Source organism: Sturnus vulgaris, chromosome 4 (assembly GCF_052056855.1).
Source record: "Sturnus vulgaris isolate bStuVul1 chromosome 4, bStuVul1.hap1, whole genome shotgun sequence".
NCBI lineage: Eukaryota > Metazoa > Chordata > Aves > Passeriformes > Sturnidae > Sturnus > Sturnus vulgaris.
Genome location: NC_142246.1, coordinates 61786454 through 61806927, shown reverse-complemented (window position 1 = coordinate 61806927; position 20474 = coordinate 61786454). Strand labels below are relative to the sequence as shown.

The following is a 20474-nucleotide window of genomic DNA, read 5'->3' as shown; positions in this document are numbered from 1 at the left end:
TCCTTTCCTATTAACTCTAAATTAACTGTGCTCTTTGAAGTCCTTAATCCAAATTAGCTTTTACTCATGGAGAAGGTTCCCATTAACTTGGAAATGAGCCAGGTGTTGGCTTTCCTATTGTGTAAAGGTGGTAAAACAGAAGTGGGAAAACACATTATTGCAGTGATCCAACTGAACAAACATAGTATCACACCAGATAAAGCCCAATCCATAAATATAACAGACAGCCAAACCTGGATTTTACAGTGTTAACAAAATCCATGCCATTGACTTCAGTGTGGTCAGGCTTTCTCTCCAGGTCTTTATTTCTCTCTAAGAGCCAGTAGTAGAGTCATCAGGTACCCATGGCATCACACTGGTTTCCTCAGTCCCCAGGGGACTGGACATTTTCTCCATCCCTGTAAATAAGCCCAGGATATTTTAAATTCACTGATAGATTAGCTGCAAACAGACTGGTCCTTTTGTCATGGCACCCAGGATGAGAGTATTTGTTCTTTGAGGTGATCGTGACAGATTTTCTCTACAGCATAATCATCTTCTTGGTCTTTTAAAATGTTGTCTTAGATCTTTATTTTCAGCCAGCCTTCTTTTGCCTGAAGTCATGCTTACTCTTAACACATAGACTGCCCAATGGGACTTTTATTAGCAAAGGAGGCTGATTTAATTGGGCACTGGGAAGCTGTGGCAGTCATTTGGCCACTTCATGCTCAGAATTCTCCTCTCAGCTTCTGGTGATGCATTATTTCTGAATTTCTCATTGCATGCTTTCTCTTAGCAGTCCCATTTCCAGCATTAAGTTGCACCTTTATTACCTCAGAGCTGTAAATATGTCTCCAGCAGCCCCCGTGGCAAGGTGCTGCCCTAAGGGACAGTGCCTTTTCCCCTACATCACCACAGGTGTGGCTGGAAACTTTGCCTCCACTTTTCCCCCTGTCAGAAAAGCAGATTTTTCAGCCAGGGTATCTGTGCTGCAGGTTCAAAGGCAGGCTAATTCTTCAGTAGCACTATAAATAAGCCTGTCTCTCTCTCTCTGCTCCTCCAGCTCAGCAGCTCAGCCCTCCTGGTGCCATAAAAGTCACCGTCACTGGAACCTTTGCTCTGTGGCTGCACATTTTTGGGCAATAGGGCATGTAACACACTTTTGAGTCTTCATATGCCAAGATGCAGAAAATCAATTTTAATGTCCCTACAAAGAAGAGCTAGTGGAGCGAGAGGCTATCAATACTGCCAGGCACTCTCATGCGCTGGAGGTATGAGGAGAAATGCTACCAAAATAAAAAAGAGGTTCAGGGCTTTCTTTAGCCCCTTACTGCTGTGACAGGAATCAGCAGCATAACACAGCACAGAGGAATTGAAATGAAAAAGGAGTGTTGTCTTCATCACGTCCTTAAGAAATATTTGTCTCAATAAAATGGAAAATTGAATTATAATGCATTCTTTGCCTGTTATCATAGAATAATAAAATGGTTTGGGTTAAAAGGGACCTTAAATACCATCCAGTTCCAACCTCCCTGCCATGGGGAGGGTTCTGTTAGAAATTTTACTCTGCTCATGTCAGCACCAGATCAGTGATCGAATAGGAAAAGTGAAAAGTCACATCTAGAAACCTACAATGCCTGAAGAGAAAGTGTTGAGAGAAATTTCCAAAGACAGAAGTAATTAAATACTAAAGTAATGGTACTATAATGATCTCCTTGTAGTTTTAATTACAATCCATAATCAATATCAATCAGTAATAATTGGCTTTACCATATCTTGCTGCATCTGAGGCGCCAAACTATCCACATCTTGATTTTTTAAAGCCCTCATACTAGCTCCAAAACTCATAATGGTTGAACTCCACAGATGAGAAAATAGAAAGTGAAAAGGAGAGAGAGAGAGAGCACAAATCAAAGCAATCAATTCAAACGAAACTGTTTCTTACGTGCTGAACAGTAAATGTCTTCAGAATGTTTCGCTTCAGGGTCTTGACAGAGGCGAATTCTGAAATCTTGGAATACGTGGTAGAAAACAAGTCAACAGTTTTGTCAGCAAGTAACACATAAATGGGAATTATTTCAATCATATGAGAAGCTTAACCTTTGCGACTGTGCCTTTCGAGGGATATTTCGAGTAGAGCGTGAACTGACACCCTGTGGAATGCTCACACAAGGCATGTGCTTGTTCTTCCAGCTCTCCTCGGAGCGTCTGCTGCCTCTACCCTCCTCCTCCCCAGCTGCAGCCTGGAACTATTCCTCGGTGCAGCCCAGCCACCAGGCTATCTGCTGGGTTTATTTAGCAGTGGGCCAGGGTTGTGCTGGGCAAGGCTTCTCTGTGAGTGTGCAAGCAGTGATAGCCACAAAACACCAGCGCAGCTCTTGGCACGGTGAAATCCTTTCAGGCTGGCTTTATGACAAATATAAACGGGTGATCAACAGGTGGGTTTAGCTGGTCCTCTCCCCAATAACGGCTTAATTTAAGCAACTTCAGAAAAGGGATGATGCTGAGTGCAAAGAGAGAAATATAATAAAGCTGTGAGAAACACGTTCACACAGTGCACTTAAATGTGCACTGAATTATAAATGAGGTGATTCCATAGAAACATCTACAATAAAAAAAAAGTTTGGTGTGAATAGATTTTTTCTCTTATGAATCTGTTTGCAGAATTATGCAGGTATCCCTGTCCAACCTATTAAAAAATACAATATAGCTTGAGAAAAATTTAAAAAGAGCAAGTCTGAGGGATTGCATCAGGAGAAAAAAAAACTCAAGCACAAAATAAAATTCAAGATAATCACACAAAACAGGGACTTAAAATCGCTTCAAAAACACCACAGTATCCTATAGACTAACAAACATACAGACATGGTATCAGAAAAAGAAGTTAGGCATTTTGAGTGCTGCATATCCCCAAAATACATAAAGTTGAAAATAGATATTCAATATGCAATGCAAAACAATTCTAAATTATTAAATCTGTGCTGTTTCTCCGTGAGCACTGCTTGCTTATAACAGCTACTTCAACGAAGCTTCCTAAACCCACTGAAACCATCACAGCTTTTGCTACATTATTTCATAGAAGAATCATAGCTCAGTGTTCCGCTGTGGCATGTGAAATAATTTTAATATTTGCACTGCTGAAAAGACATGGTCAGTGTTCTGCTGTTACAAATGGTTATGTTTTGTTAGAAATCCACTGGAGATGGGATGATTGGTGGCTGTGAATGCATCTGTAAATAATGAACTCAGGGTGCACAGAGCTGTCATTTTCTGGAAATAAATAAATCACATGCCGAGTTATTTTACTAAATTACAGTGTGTACATCACTTTGATATATAAAGTAGTGTTATATTTTTATCTAGGATAGAGAAGAATTTCACAATAAGTATTTTAAATGCATATTGTAACTTACACATATAGCTGTGAAACACACTGAGAAATTTGGGATAGTTTGGCAAAGATGCTTTTCCCAACAATAGGAAAAACACATGTCCTGTAGATGAGGCTTTTGAAAGAAACTCCCAGAGGGAAGGGGGGGGTGGTGGTTTGCAGCAAGGGTTTAACCTCCCTGCTTCCCATCCCATCTCTGTTTTGACAAACATGCCTTATTTCCATTGGAAAGCAGTTTCCTTGCAAAATTCCTTGCAAAATTCCCAGCCGGCTGGAATTGGGAGCTATGGCTATTTCCTTCCAGAGTTTGCTTTCTACAACAAGTACAGGTTGGAAGGCTTGTGACAAATACATCTTTAACATCAATGGCGTGCCAGGCAACTGCTTTTCCCCTGTGCTTTTGCCAAGCTGTGCAGGATCAGGTGTTCGTTCTTCTTCTGCCACGTTCTAAAAGCGAGTGTTTGAGATATTGCTGCAAAACTCACCTCTGTCACTACAGGAACACTAAAAATGTGTTGCTGCTTTTCACACAGAATATTCTACCATTATGAGGCTTTCCTCATTGAGATAGACAAACTGGTTTCTGATATAAATCCAGAGACATCCAAGTTTGTTTGTTTGTTTGTTTGTTTGTTTGTTTGTGGAGGGTTTTTTCACATTAGGAAACAATTAATTTCATGGTGTTTATGAACTGCTAAAATAACTATATCCATTTTTTCTCTTTTCCACAGTCAATCCTCTGCAGAGGCTACCACATGAAAATTCAGTGATATAAATCTCCATGAACCTGCAGACACATTTATTCATGATGCATTTTAAGAGCTTAAAGCAGAAATGCAGTGCAGCTCATTAACTTTCCATTCAGTGATCCTGAGGCATATACCAACAGCTTATTACACTGATGTACTATACAGTTTGCTTTTTGCCAGTTCTCAAAAAAAACCCCACAACAAACAAGCCTATACAACCAAAATTTAAATGATAACTTTTTGGTTCACTTTCCTTTGTCTTTCTACATGCAACAGGTATGTACTGCATCACATTTGCTCTGTTCACTTGGTATTTATCAGCACTGTGAATAGCCCCCCTCCCCGACCTGTGTATTAATTTGGGTGATTGGCAGAAGCTGTACCTACCATGTTTTCAGGTGTTGAGTCAGAAATTCATCCTGTGGAAATGCCTACCAGCACTAATCTCTCAGGGCATGTACACATGACTATAGGTGTAGGCAGGATTAAGATTAGCTATTTTTTGACTCAGTGGCATCTGACAGCATTCCTTGCTCTGCCCATATACACTGCTGGGGTAGTTAACATGGTGCAAGAACTGGTATATGTGTGAGATTTTGGTTAGCCTCTAACTTAACATTTGTTACGTGTTTGCAGAAGCCTTACCAAAGTTAGGAACAAACTGACTATGTACATTTAACAACAAACCAAACCAAAGAAGTGGTGTGTCCTTTCTTTTGTGTTTTCTCCTCTCTGGTAGGTCAAATCTTATAAAACCATCGGTGAGAAATAGTGCCCGTAATGTTGGCCCAAAGGAGCAGGGAATGGATTGGAAGAAGAGAGATGGAAGGAAATTTAGAGAGTGCAGAAGACACCTGAGTGCAGCCTCTGCAGGTGTATGAGGAAAGGAATGGGTCTAAAATGGTTTCAATCCCAGCTCCCTTTCCTTTTACTGGCTTTCTTTTCAGTTTAAGAAACAAGAAAGGGGTCACAGTGCTTTATTTGAAGCTCTTCAAGCCATCAACCAGCTGTTTATCCATCAGGAGCCTCAGTGCTCTGACAGAGGCCATCAGTGAAATCAGTCACCATCCTCCTTTCTCCTTCTCAACCTGGGTTTGAGGGCATTCCTGATCAGAGGGGTAAAAACCCTTTCTAAGCATTCTGAGTCACAACCCCTCATTGAAAAGGCTCCCTTCAAAGGTGTAGCATCTCTTTATATAGCAAGAGGCTTTTTTTGATTTGGAAGGAGCTGCTTTGGCTCCAGAAAGCAGCACTGAACACTTGTCCTACATTGCTTCCTGAAAGGGAGCATTTCAGCTGTCACTGAGTCTGCAGGACCAGGGATGCTGCGGGAAGACTGCCAGAGGACAGTGAACATCAGTCCAGTGCAGGACAGCTGCAGCACCTCTGCCATCCAGCATGGATACCTGTGCATCCTGTCCTGTGGCTTAAAATATTAGAAAAATAAGAAATCTCTCTATTATTCAGAGAGAGCCTTCTTCCCTGGGTCTCTCTCCAGCTCACTGCCTCATCCGTTTTTCAGCCACTCCTCCTCCCTGCCCAGACACATTCCTTCCCAACCCCTCCCACACCTCAAGCCAAGGGCTGGAGAGCCTCCACAGGAGCCTTGGGTTCCTTGAATGAATGGCTATAAATGTTCTCAAATGTGGTGGCTCCCATACACTGAGAAGCGTTTTCTTTATCCTGAGGGAAAGATAATTATTCAGCCAAGCCTTCCCTAATGTTTTTATTCCTCTGTTTCCCACCTTACAAACAGCAAATTGAATTAGACTCTCAGACAACTGTTGATATGGGAGAGGAAGAGCAAACACTGACATGTACATACACACTTCTTAAGGATCTGCCTCTTAGTTTGACAAAAACAACCTTCTATTATTCAGCCTTAGTATGCCTGGATGATTTAAACAAAAGCTTTTGAGCATTGCTACTCATTCCCTAAGGGGGATGTGTGGAGAGCAGAAGCTTTCCATGCAACTCTAAACTCACAGTAAAGGTTTGGTTCATCGGAGAGGATGAATGGAAAAAAGCCTAAAAGCTTATTTCCAGAGCACAGACTTTTCTAGACATTTCCCATGAGAAATGAGGGACCCAGCTCAGCTCCAGAGGGTGACTGCAAAGCAGCTCCCAGAGGAACCACAGACCATGAGGACACACCATCCTGCAGCCACAGTGCAGCAAACAACCACTCACAGCCACTGCAGAGGCATGGGTTGTCCCAGACATCCTCACACCATTACCACAGATGGGAAGGTGTGGGATGGCTGGAAACATTTCCCTGGGAGACCCTTCCCAGGCAGGGCAGCCTCCCAGGCAGCACCATGCTGGGCGTCTCCTCTTCCGTCTCTCCAGAGGGCTGTCCATGGGTGTTGGTTTTTGCTTCCGTAGTTTAAACATTTCCTGAAATGTCAAAACTTGTCATCAGTAACTAGGTCAGAGTGGCTGGAGCGCTGTGTAGGCTCCTCCTGAAACCTCTCCAATGTGTCTCACCCAGTGTCCTTTCATTACTGGTCATTTTTGCCACGTCCAAACCCAAGCCATACCAATAAATGAAAGCTAACCCTGAAACTCAGACTCTAACTTTTGTCCTAATGTGGCTTCGAGCCAAAGGCAAAGAGTTAGTGCTTTAATCCACTTCACCATCTATCCCTCTGGGGGTTCATAACTCATCCATGAATGTTTGTTTTGAGCTGAAACCTGCAGTGCAGGTTCTCCTGCAGGGCAAAGGCAGCCGCTCTGCAGAGAGCACCCTGGCACTCTGGGGAGGGCAGTGGGAAAGCACTGAGGGAGAGGGAGGGCACAGCCCCTCTGCAGGGAGAGAGGTGGGCAATGAGGCAGGGTCCAGTCTGGAAGGGAAGGAAGGAGGGAAACACTACAAGACATGTATTCAATAGCACTTTCGTCTTTGACATGCATATGGTTTGTCTGGATTGACTTTTTACTCTTCAGACAGAGACTCGGACTTGCTTTGTCCCCATCCTGGTCAGGTAGTGTTGGTGACAGCATAGTGATCTGCATCATCATAATCCCAGTGATAATAATATCAGTGTGACTGTTTCATATTCCTAAAACTGACCACGTTTGAATTTGTGGGCGTACATTTTTACAGCCTTGCAAGTTTTATACAGATTTTTTAGAAGATTCAAACAAACACTGTACTTTATCTGAAGTCCTATCATTGGGATATCTGCATGTCTCGGGCTTTAGGGTATTTTTTAAATTTTTTTTTATTTTTCAATAATGCCCTTGAGAAGAGTGGGAATGTTACCTCTGTTTTACAGAAGAGAAACAGGGGCATAGAGCAGCTAAATGCTTTCCCTGAGGCCAGGTAGGATGTCTCAAGCAGAGCAAAGAATGAAAATGTTCCATGGAATCCAGACTGCTGAAGTCCTGTGGTGGATTTCCAAGCACAGGGACATTGAGATGTGAACTATGACCTCTACTGACTAAAAAATAACATTTGGCATTCTCTTATCAGAACACAAAGTACTTATATATGCCACGTTTACCAACTGTTTTCTTCAGTCCTGATTTCTAGAGTAACGTCTTTAATTGCTTTAGTGCAAATCTTGGTGGAATTATAACATTAATGGACCTAATGCAAGATTTTCCATTTCTAAAATCCTTTTTCTGACATGAACCTTCTAAACATGTCTTACTGAGCAGCTCTCTTCTTTCTCTTATGTAGCAACTCCTTATTTTAAAAGTCTTGCCATGGTTAGTAGTTAGTTAAACTGAATTTTGAAACCCCATAGGAAAATCTTTATAACCTAATATCCTCTTTATATGGGTACACCAACCACCATGCCTGATGACAGGTACACCACCAAAGATTGCTGTGGATGTGAGCATGTTAAATTATGTTTTACCATGCTTAACATTTATTTAACAGGGGCACAGTCACCAAAGCTGTAAATTTCCTGACAACTTTTTGGTTGATCCAAGCTGTTTGATTTGCAGCAGGGACCAAGTTGCAGTAAGAAAGCTCATGGAAAATCGGTGTTTTTTAGCAGCTACTGACAGTCAGTGTGAGGATATCCATGCTTAAGCAAGAAGCTGGAAAGCTGAAGGATGAACAGCTCCGATGAGAAAAGCACATCCCAGTTTCCCATGGCACCTCAGTGTCATGTGCTGTACAGGAAGGAATGACTGGCACACCCTACATAGTTCTGTGCCTTGTACAGGAAAATGGCCAAAAAAAGGTGTCACATGAACACAGCAGCCATAATCCACCACCTGCAGGGGCCCTTGCAGCAGAATGTGACCACCAGGTTTGCAGTCCTCGTCCCTGGGAGTCCCATCAGTGTGCAAACCACAACGCTGCAGATGTGGCCATGCTGATGAGGCACTCTGTGCCATCCAGCTCTGACCTCCTGCCATCAGCAAACCCACTCTGGCCAAATGCCTTGCACAAGAGTGGCTTTTGACTGATGCCATTGAGCAGATCAGGACCACAACAAGTGGTCACTCCCACTCCTTGAGCTGCTGAGTCATTAACAGGAAAAAAAGGCAGTGATTCACCCTACATGCATGGGATGGGTGCACTGCAGTGGCTACACCGTGCCTCATTACCAGCTGGCTTGCCAAAGAGAAATCTTTTCATAATTTCCAAACAGTATTTCACTACATGCTAATGACAGAAAAAGCCAGAAATCTTGCTGGGATATCACCAGGCATGGCTACAGAAGACCAAGGGGTCTGAGACTCATGGATCCTCATCTATAGGTGCTTTGCACTACAGGCACGTACACCATTGATAAATGTGGATGAGCACAGAAGAGACGTGGGAGTGTCATCCTAGGAATATTAACTTAAACTTCCTGAAAGATATGCTCATATTTCAAGCACATCTGATACTTGGAAATATAGGACTGATTTCTCTTCTGCATTTTACTCTGTCCCACTCGTGGCATTACAAAAAGTGGCTCAGCTTTACTCCCTAATGTATGCAATGTATACTTCACAACCAGCAGCCCAAGTGAGAAACTGAGCCTGCAGGCAGGCAGAAGAAGCCATTACTGAAGATTCCCTTTGAGATGGAAAAATGAACAACCATCAAACCCCAGTATTAATGTGGGATATCAAAAGATGCCTCAGCAGAGGTCATGCATCTTACCTGCCTTCTCATTTCCAAAGCCAAATTAGCACATTCTTTGAAGTACCAGTGTTTACCCAGGAGCCATTAAATCATCTCTGGGTACAGGCAAAGATCTTAATGACTAAGCAAAAACGTTTTACACCTCATTTCAGCTCTGCGTGCTGCTCTGAACTGATGCTCCAGTCACAGTGTGGGCTCTGGTCCCCTGGCACTCCACTGGGGAAAAGGGTGTGGGGCCCACCAAGAGAAAGCTGGCTCTGGGAAAGCCTTCAGGCCATGGGATCACACACGGGAAGTCACCACCCACTGCCAGCACAGGCAATCTGTCACCTGCCTGCTCTCTCACCTGTGTTTATCTGGTGGCTGGTCTGCTTTACTTTTCATTAAATAGCACAAGACCGATAAAAATTGATCTCCTTGCGCCCAGTTCCTGGTCCTCTGTCTAGTCCTCCACAGCCATGTTCTCATAAAAGAAGTAGGAATAACAAACAAAAATTATTGAGAGAGAGAGAAAGAGACAACTACTGGTGGAACCTCCCAGCTCCCCAAGTCCCAGGAACTAGCATTTGTTCTCAGAGTCCCTCTCTGAGTGCAGCAGCACTGGCTGGCATGCAGTGGGACTTTGTGCTCTGCCTTTTTCGGTGTTTTTCTCCTTCCTTTGGGGGATTATTAAGTGTTCACTTCTCCAATATTTGTCTCTTCGGTCTAGAAATAGCACAGGAATAATATTTCAGCTGAGTGAGAAAACGCTGACTTCTGATGTTTTCCACAATAGATGGGTTGATGTGAATATGAAAGATGATGTACTTGATTTGCTTCGCTTTCACCATCCTCTGGAGAGTTTAATCTATCCAGAAAAGAAGTGTCTGCTTTTCTCTTCATATGTGACTGGCAGTTCATCATCTTGTAAGAAGGAGTTATTCTAAACACAAAAAAGAAGAATTCATAAGGCAGCTTGATGAGTTTGACTCACCCTGTTTGCAGCCAACTTCCTCTACAAAGTTATGAAGGGATATGTTTAATTGCCAGGTACCATCAAAAAGGTGACACCTGAATTCTGTGCTTGGACTTTGAAAGAAAGGGGATTTCTGTCTGCTTATCAACATTTTCTGAATTGAAACTGTGAGATTCAGCTTTTAAAACTGGCCCAAAGCAACACATGTTTACTTTGTGTTTGCTTACGAATGTAAGTTTATTTTGCGTACTTCCTAAAAGTTGTTTCCAATCATTTTATTTCCCAAAGGAAAGAAGACAATTATTCAAATATCATAAAACAAAAGAAGTATTTCTCATGCCATGTTTTCTTATTTCCATAAAGTCTTTTTTGTAAATTGTCACTGTATGAAGGTTATGCACTGAATATTATTAACAAGGATGGTCCTGATTCACTTATCTGTGTGGATAAGTCTGGCCAGCACAGAAAAAGAGCTGTGAGATGGTGCAAAACAAGGGTGTCTTGCTTGATGATCACCAGCAGAGAGACTCCAGAGAGCCATGGCACCTCCTTACAGCTACAACCTGTCCTTTACCTGAGGGAGCACCACTTGCAGCCCTTCTGTCAGGCAAAAAAGGCAGGACACTTATTCTTCAGTTTAGTTCCTGGTACCTCTAGCTCAAATTCTGGTAAGTACAGCCTTTCCCTGCTTTTATCAGACACACAAAGCCTCAAATGGCACAAAAAATATGTAAGGGCATAAAACAAATGGATGTTGAGCAAGAGCTTCTGCTTTTCTTCCCTAGCCATACGAGGATAAGGTGACATTCAATTACATTAAAAATTGGCAGGTTTGACTAAAGGAGGTCCTCTTTCACATAATTAATGGATGGAAGTCCTGGCCCCAGGATGTCATTGAAAAGAAGTGCTACTCCTTGACTCGGATGGATCTGCAGGGATCTGCACATGCTCCCCACCCATCCTCGGGAATGCAATTGTCTTTCTGGAACCTCCCAGGATTTAGAGTCTGCAAGGTACAGGGATGCCTCTTTGAAGGATTTTGCAGAAAAAGAACCAGAAAAAAGGCCTCCTTTGACATGTCACTAAATGTTTCTTGCATACAACATCTGTACAGGAATTGTGGAGATTTGATTCTCTGGCAATAACAAATGATGTGCAGCTTTTCACAAGCAGCAGAACACTGACAGCTCTGCTAGGGCTCGGGGCTTCATTGCTAATGATTAAAGAATTTAAGATGATTAATGCTTTTGGACAACATTTATCAGCTACAAAATCTTAAGAAGTTCTACATTTTCATTTCCATCAGGGCCTGCATTTTTCCCGGACGTTGACGTTGGTGTTTATTTTGACGACCGAAAATCAGATCAGACACCCGCTTCAAGCAGCACATCGGCAAAATTAATAATAAAATAAGGAAATGTCTCCTGGCAGGTGGAATGTTTTGGAAGGAAAACTGAGTATATCCTGTGATTAGGAACAATAGCTAAACAGTCCTGGTTCCTTAGTTGCCAGCAACTTTTTTGCCATGCCTTAACAAATTTATTTCAACAAATATTTCCAGACACATCTATTTGCATGATAAAAGTAACATCTTCAGCAGGTTGGAAGCCACCCATGAAGCCATCCACCTTGGGTCCCCAAGACCTGGAGTGGCATGAATTTGGTCTCTTCTACAGTTTCACAGTGGTCTTTCATTTCAAATTTTATTTATAACAGAAGGAGGTGCCTCCAAGGGCGTTGGCATCTAGATAACTACTGGGGGAGATGAAACAACAGGTGGAGCCAATATCTGCCCAAATTGCAGCATCAGTGCACCAGAGTTGTTGACAGAGTGCTCTTTTGAGAGTATATGAAATCCCAGACTGGAATTTAATTTTGTGGTTCAAATGACATGAAAGTATTGTATAGCACAGTTTGGCCAAGAAGGGGAACAGATTATGTTGGATATCTGTGCTGGGCACTGCACCTATAAAAACTGGGGCACAGAAGCATTTTTAGCAGGTGTGACCAAGGTTGTGTTTCACCCAATGTCCTGCCACCACCAGCAGCTCTAGGAATGTCCACAGAAGAGTAAGACAAGCAACAGGTCCAGTACAAAGATATGCTAGCTTGGCTTAAAAGAGCAGCTCCTGAATTTCCATAAGTGTTGGAGCAGAAAGTTTTGGGAACCTCTTTTCCTCAGGAACATTCATGAGAAATACACAAGACAGATTTTCAATGCTGTACCCCAAGTAATTTTAAATAAGTACAGCTGTAATTTTAGAAGTTGAAAGGGATACATGACTTTAAAAAAAACCAAAACATCATTGTCTTCACCAAACCATTTATCATATTTTCTTCACTTCCAGGGCATAAGATAATGACAGTCTGATGAAGCAGTTGCTCCTGTCTCCTTGAAAGAATGACTCTCCAGGCTCTTTTGGACAGGGAAGAAAACTGCAGAGAGGTGCAAGGCACTGCTATCCCTGGTGCCAGCAGCAGGCACAGATGCACAAACTCACTGGACAGCCAAAAATTGGACAGTTCTTGGGAGTGTTGGTGAGGTGGGCAAACTTGTCCCAACGATCAGCATATTCCAAACATCAGCTTCTGCAAGAGCCCTCAATACTTAGGAGAACCTTATGCATATTAGAAGGGGTGGATGATTTAGGCAGAGCAGCTAAATATTATTTTAATCAATATTTGCCCTTTGTAGCAGTTCATCCCAGTGCCTGAAGTGCTAAAACACCAAGCCAAAATGCATTTGGCAGGCCAAATACAGCTGGTCAAGATAAGCACCTGAAAGCTTGGATTTCCACCCGAATTAAAGCACTTTCTCTTCTGAGGTTGGCAGCTCACTATTTATAGCACAGCTAGGTGGGTCCTGGTCTTAAGCACATGAATAGTCCCATTCACTGCTGCTGCTCAGGAGAGTGACAGCACTTTTCACTGTCTCTTTTCACCCCCAGCCAGGCCAGTGCCGAGGCTGCTGAGCAGATCTGGGATAGCCCACAGGCCGAGCTTGAGCCCAGCTCATGGGGGCAAACCATGGTTAAATCCACAGCAATCACTGCTGTTATGGCAGCACTCAAACAGCTGTGAGCTAAGTGGCATCAGGATCAGATCATCTGCTTACAGCCTCATATGTTTCCAAAACATTCTCTGATGGGGCTGAAATTTTCCCTGATTGATCTCTGGCCAAAGGCAACTCTTCTTCTTTTGTTGTTTTTGGTTTGTTTTTTTTCTTTCAAGTGTAAGCAAACCCTTCATTTTCAAGAGAGAAGATGTTGGAAAGAAGGCAGAGCAACTCTGTGAGGAACAATTCTGTAACCCACAGCCTTTTTGTTTCAGCCTTTGTATCCTCATAATGCAAAATGTGATTTATTACCATAGGATAGCTAAAAGGCTAGAAAAAGTGCAGTTGGACAAAACCACTAGTTTTATCATGCTTCTGATTAAAAAACAACTCCTACATACATTTTTTTCTGTAAGTGTATGCATTGTGTAACAGTGGAAATCAGAAAGTCATTGCTATTAGCTGTAAACAGAATGGAAGGTATTAAACCTGACTATAAAAGAAATAAATCTTTCTCTCTGTGGTTCCAAGAGTGTGAAAGCACCCTCTGCTTTGCAGAGCCTGTGCAGGGGTCTAATCCACACCAAGGAGAAAGAGCAAACTCAAAGCTAGCCATCAGAACAGACCCGAAGAGAAGGCCAGCTCATTTGCAAGTGAACAGTTTGCACAAACACCAAGAAGTGCAGACCCATGAAAAAAAGTGGTATTACTATTGAAAATAATTTTCAAAGGCAGAACTATGAATGCATCTTCTAGCATTTGCTGCTTGCTTTTGGACAAACTATCTCTTTGCTAACTCGGAGCAGAAGATGGAGAGCCTGTGTTAGTTTCCCCAGGTTTTTGTTTCCAGCTCAGTGGTTTCTGCCTGACTGCAGCCCAGATTCCCTGCGAGGTCAGCAGCCATTCAAAATCACTCCTGCTCCCAAGGACCAGCCAAGCCTCATTATATTTCTGTGCAAACATCCTCCTGAAATCGCAGCTCCACTGACAAACAGTTTTGCACAGCAGAAAACAACGGGGTAAATCACACTGAGCTACAAGTCACCACTTTAGAGTTCCCAGAATCTGAAAAAAGCATGTGACAACACAGAGGGACAAAATCCTTAAACATGACAAAAGCAGGCAGTGCCTGTGTGTTGGAATAAGGAGGTGTTCAGGAGCCACACAAGGGTTGATTTGGTAAGATAGTCACATATTTAGTGGGTTCCAAACACACACAGTGAGGACCCAGACCTGGCTCTAACTCAGTATGAGTTGCTCAGCAAAAAGTTGGTCTACAGTGGGAGCCTAACAGAGAGAGGGGAAAAAATCACCTTATTCTCCAATGGGAATCCATAGAACTGCTTGAAAGGGAGGTCTCATTTCAGAGAAGTGGTGGTAGGCACTGATGCCACCCTATGCTTCCCCTGCCTCCATCTCTCTCTGCTGGCACCCGTGGTCCCCAGGAGGTCACGCCTCCTTGCCACATTGGAAAGAGGAAGGATGGATATTTTTTTATTTCTATCCTTGAGTGTGTGCTTATCCAAAGATAGACATCACATTGCATTCAGGGCAAACACAAGAGGTGTATAGCAGACACTGTGACACAAATATTATAATCTGGCAGGTACCAATGAAGGAAACCTCAAACCTGAGGTTTGTTACCTACCTCACAGAATGCCTGTGAATTCTCAGGCAAATCCCACACCTGCCTCACAGGACCAGGGAGCAGGACTGTCCCAGATGCCTGTATCCCCAAATCCCTGCCTCACTGTCCTTTAAGCACTATTTCTGTGCCATCCCAGACTTTTGCTGTAGTGCTGATATCTTACTCTTAAAAGTCGCACAAGCTCGGCTCCTCTGACAACCCAATTAGACACATTTCACATTTTAACAGTTCTCTGAAAAGAGAGATCCAGTGAAATGAGGATTTCCTTCCCACCCAGGGATGCCATAAACAGCAGAGAGCCAGCCTCACTGACACTGAACATCTTTGTCTCTGCACTTCACTGCTTCAGCAAAGGCCACAGGGAATAAAACCTCCACAGAGCCTACAGACCCACAGATTCATACAAGGGTTTGGGTTGGAAGGAGCCTTAAAGATCATCTAGTTTCAACACCCCTGCCATGGGCAGGGACACCTTCCACTAGAACAGGTTGCTCAAAGCCCCATCCATCCTGGCCTTGAACACTTCCAGAGATGGGGCATCCAAAATTTCTTTGGGCAAGAGTTGCCAGTGTCTTAACATCCTCACAGTAAATAATTTTTTTACATATCTAATCTAAACCTACTTTCTTCCAGTTCAAAGCCATTCTCCCCATTCTATCACTACATGCTCCTGTAAAAAATCCCTCTCCATCTTTCCAAGGTTGGTGATTGTAGCCCTATAAAGTATAGGATGCTCATGGAAAGTCAAACCTTCTTCATTAAGGAAGAGGGGAACACAAAAATGCTGTGTTTCTCCCCCACCCAAAAGGGAAGAGCTGACCTCTAGGTGAAGAGCAGGAGTTGGGACTTCTGTCTGTGTGGGGCTGGGTGACAAAGGCTGTCAGGGGGTGGCCACTTGGCCACCATGGCTAGTGCCAGAGGTGTGCTGGAAGACAAGCAGGGTTGGCTGTGCCTGCAGTGCTTGATGGGCACAGCCAGTGTGGGTGGGAGAAGCAGTGGCTGCTGTGTTTGGGGGTTCTGGGAATATGGAGTGCTGCTCCTGTGATGTGAGCTGCTGCTGGAGTCCCAAAATCATGCCCAGCCATTGCTGCAGCATCACTCACATACAAGTCTTTCCTGCTGACTTGTAGATCTAATGTCAAGAGAGAGCTTGGGTTTGTGATTCTGGATTTCATCAAGAATCCTTCCTCAAGCCCAGATTGAAATTTCTGCCTTCTGTTGGCAAGCTGGGGAGAGCTGCCTGCTCTGCTGTAGGGACTGCGTGGCTCAGGGCAGAGAGGCACAAAAATAGTGTGGCAATGAGTGACCACAGGAGCACCATAGTTACACATGGTTTGTTTAGTGCCAGAAGTATGCAAGTCATTTTGCCAGACAAGAATCTTCCTCCCAAAGAGGCTCCCAAAGAGCCTATCATCAGTTTTTTAAAGTGTTTGCAGTTTGCTGGCTGGAGCTTTCCACTGGAGTTGGTCTTGCCTAGGGGCTGTAAACTTGCAGAGTTGGAAAACATAGTGTTGATGTATTCTTGCCAAATCCAGCTTGTTCCTTGGATTGTTTCCTTTCTCTAATCACTGTTTATCTTTACATGGGCCAGATTGGCCCATTTCTTCCACTCTTTCACTAGTCTCTGCAACAGATACATGATCTCTGAAATTCTTGGCTGACCACGGTTCATTCATTGGGGAATAAATTTATCCCTTCATTGGGAAATTAGTTACCACTCAGTGAATTTCCAAAGGCATTTCTCATACCTCAGCCACCTTGGATTTCCAGGTGTCACAGGAGCACTACCCTGGGTGGTTTCCCCTTTTAGCAAAACATCTGCCACCAACAGTCCACAAAAGCTCTGTATCTCTAGCTCTTGGACAGGAGTCAGCTCTTCTCCAATCCCCCCCAGTTTTATAGGCAAGGAAAAGGAAAGTGCTACCCAAAACCTGCCCTTAGCTGTGTAATTTCACTGCAGTTTTCCAAACTGCATTTGGAATTCCTACTCTCTTTCTCAAGATATTTGGTTTGATTTTTTTCTACTCACTTTGGTAATGTTCTAAATTCCCAGGCCCATTTGCTTAGTTTTCTGTTATTGTTAACTTACATTTTAGTATATATTCTACCTTGAATAGGTAAAATAGATGGACAAAATATTATCATCCCTTTTGGCAGATGGACAAGGGAGATAGTGGGAAATTAGGTTATTGCCTCACAGATTGCAGCACAGTCACAAGCAGAGCCTCAGTCCCTCGAGTTTGGTACCCTGATCCCTGATCCTGATTTTGATCCTGTAATTTTCCACCTGAACTCATTCCAGATTTTACTGATTCCAAAGGGCTAAGTGAATGTGCTTTAGCAACACCTTTATCTTCCTGGGACAGCAATACTTCCACACTGCAGAGAGGGGAAGTAACCAGCCACTAAAACAACGGGAGGCAGATTCAGCCCTTACATAAGTGAAAGCAACTCTCTTGTGCCAAGCCTGAATTTGCCTCTGTATCCATAGCATCGCATTTTTAGACATCCTCCAGCCAGCATGAAGGGGGTTTTGGTGACCCCAAGGCACCATAAAGCCCAGCTCTGAGCTGGCTCCGACACAGCCCGGCTGCCATCCCGGACAGCTGGAGAGCATCGTGCCGCGGACGCGGTGCCAGCACACGGATCCATCACCCACTGCCCCCCGTGGGGAGGCGAGGACCATGGCCAGGCTATTCCCGTCTTGCAGCCAGAAGCAGGAGGGCTGGAGCAGCTCTGCTGCTGCCTCACGCTGTGCTTCTCCCGGCCTGTCTCCGCCGAGAGCCTGCTCTCCGCTGGCGGCAGCGGAAGCCCCGCTGCGGGAACTTTCACACATTAGCCTCTGCACAACTCCCACTTGGGAACAAAAGACATCACAACTTTGGGGCAAAAAGGATTCGCCAAGACCCCCTCATTGGATGGGTTTCTGTTCAGTTTCCCAGCAGTATATTTAGATGCAATTTCTAGCTTCTTTCTTCTTGAGCCCACGTTGAACGTTTGGGGGTGCAGATCCGTATGGCAGAATAGCACTGTGACTTTATAAAAGTAAATATTGCCTGTGAAAGAGAGAACACAGGGGAGCTATGTCCAGGCAGATGGCATAAAGGGGTGGATTCCTGTCATTTCAAGAGTCCTCTCTGCCAGCAATGAGTTATATTTCATTCGAAATGCCCACATCTGCTTGCAGGTAGTAAAACCAGCAACATTTGCTTGGGACTGTCCTGGAAGTGTTCAAGGCCAGGCTGGATGGGCTTTGAAGAACCTGGGCTAGTGGAAAGTACCCCCACCCATGGCAGGGGCATTGGAACTAGATGGATTTTAACATCCCTTCCAACCCAGTCTTTCATGATTCTCTGACATCTGAACATGCTGTCTTGAAATCCCTGTGATACATTGTGTTACCCTGACCTGTGCTTCTCTCCATGCAAATAAAATTACTAAACCTACTTTTTTATATATATAAACTCTTGCCCATTTTAAAATAAATAATTAAAAAGAAAGAGCTGAGTCTATTTTAAGGCCCTTCATATAGCCTCCTTTCCATTTCCCACAGAGAGGCACAAATGCAGCATATACAAATGTGACAGCATTCACAAAATACAAAGCTCCAGCAAGCGTAAGACAGTGATCCAGAATAACTGACTCTCCAGGGAAAATGGGAGATAGAAAAGAGAAGGATGCTGAGCCCTGTGATTCTGAGGCTGACCATGAGTGAGAAGCAATGAAACCTGACCTTGGTCAGAAGTCCTTCCTGTCCTCTGCCCTACACCAACCTCAGCCAAATTCAGATACCACAGATGACAACATGACCCTTGTCCACAGCTCATGGCCAGAAGCCTACACCCTTTTGTGGCCATGGTTCCATTGGTCTCTCAGTTTAAGCTCTACAGACCACATGAAGATTGCAGAAGGTGACTGATGCACGTAGGAGGAAAGTTCCCCTGCCCCATTTCCTCCCTAAGACACCTGTGCCAGAGACAACTCTATAAAAGGCCATAGTTTTATTAAAAAGAAAAAAAAAACGCATTCAAGAAAGGGTCTAATCACATTCAATTCCTTCAGTGCTTGCTGGAATAATCATGATGAACTCTGTCAGTGTTAATGGGGGTGTTATAAGTATCTGTGTAGGACTGCCTCTGTAATTCAGCATTAATTAGCTGAATCATTATTTTAGAGTGTTACTGAATTATCTTATAATTACTACCTAACTTGGTGCTTGTAAATGAGGCAACAGAAGGAAATGGCAATTCTTTTAAATGTACTTAAAATTAAGAAGGCATAATAAACACTCCATTCTGTCCTTTTGAGAAGCTTTTTTATCTTCTGTGAGATGTAAGGCTAGTACAACTGCTTTCATCTGTGCCTTGTAGATTTATTACAATCATTATAACAAATGGAAATGAATATTATTCAGGTTTATTACCCCATAGTATATCTTTATGAGCACACAGGAAACCATGTTGCTTCTTTATCCACTTCCTACGAAGAGACAGAAAAAAATCCTGCCTGGGAAAACAGGCTATTGTGATTAAAAAAAGATCATTTTATTCTCCTAGTATAAATGTTTTGCTAATAACTTATCTGCTCTGATTCCCAACACAATCAGACCTAATTGTTGCTCACTAAGAAGCCTCATTATGGCTTGACTGGGAAGGTAGTTAGGAAATTCCATGTACATTTTTGTTGTCGCTGATTCTGCTCTGGAGGTGCTAAGTCTGTGCTACAAAGCCTATGGCACCACATCCCCCTGGCCCAAGTGTGCAGAAGGGAAGGAGAAGAAAGGGAATGTGTTTGTCTCCAGGCAAATCAGAAAGGCTGGATTGGGGTTCAGGTTCTTGGGATCATCTTTGAATGCTGGGGACAAGCCCCTTTGTTCAGACCATCATATATTCCCAAAAGACCACTCTGCATAATTTTTTGGAAGATTTTTTGATGGCACAGACACACATTTGTAAAATTATGAAGAAGCACGCTAAGACAATCTCTCCCTCTTCTCAGGCTTTTACTTTAAAAGTTCTTTTTGTAACTTCTCTGCTCAGACTACAAGAGATTGTCCAGGTCAAGAGCTCTGCTAGACCAAAGGGGAGTCAATGTTGTGCAACCAGTTGTACAAGCAACCAGACATTTCTGGCATGCTTTAGTTTTTCAGGGTGTATTCAGAGATTTGCAGCAGGCCCTCACAGTCTGCATTCTCTTACTTTTACCTCATACTTCGTATGCAGGACTCACAACTTACCTGTAACTTCCATTTTCTCCGTGTTTTGCCATCAGAGCTGAGGGCACGTTTGTACTTGACTTCTTTAGAACCTAAATGGTTCTAAATTTGAAACAAACAAACAAATATACATACATATATAAATATATATGTATATATACACACACAAAAGGAATAGAGACACTTGAAAAATCTTTGTTGTGAACAGATTTTCAGCTTGACTGTTCTCAAATGCATTGCTTCCTCAACACTAAATATTATACACAGTTTGAAATAGTGTAACAGTTTATCATGGATGACTGCTGGGAGTATGGTACTGATACAATGAAGGTGTGAAACATTAAATCACACTTAACTTTTACATCTTTGAAGAAAAGAGATGATTTT

General features: G+C 43.2%; 1 long non-coding RNA gene across 12 annotated transcripts in view; it reads right to left on the bottom strand.

Annotated features, from left to right (window-relative positions):
- LOC148224039 (uncharacterized) overlaps positions 1–20474 on the bottom strand; it is a 59918-nt gene that overhangs the window by 24947 nt on the left and 14497 nt on the right. For 5 of the 12 annotated variants that reach the window (XR_015803356.1, XR_015803360.1, XR_015803353.1 and 2 more), the window contains 3 exons: positions 20109–20189; positions 9561–10136; positions 234–6516 (listed from right to left, as the gene is read on the bottom strand). This is a non-coding gene — a long non-coding RNA (uncharacterized LOC148224039). The remainder of the gene's footprint in view (positions 1–233; positions 6517–9560; positions 10137–20108; positions 20190–20474) is intronic. The other 7 variants (XR_015803363.1, XR_015803362.1, XR_015803361.1 and 4 more) reach the window with 4 other exon arrangements.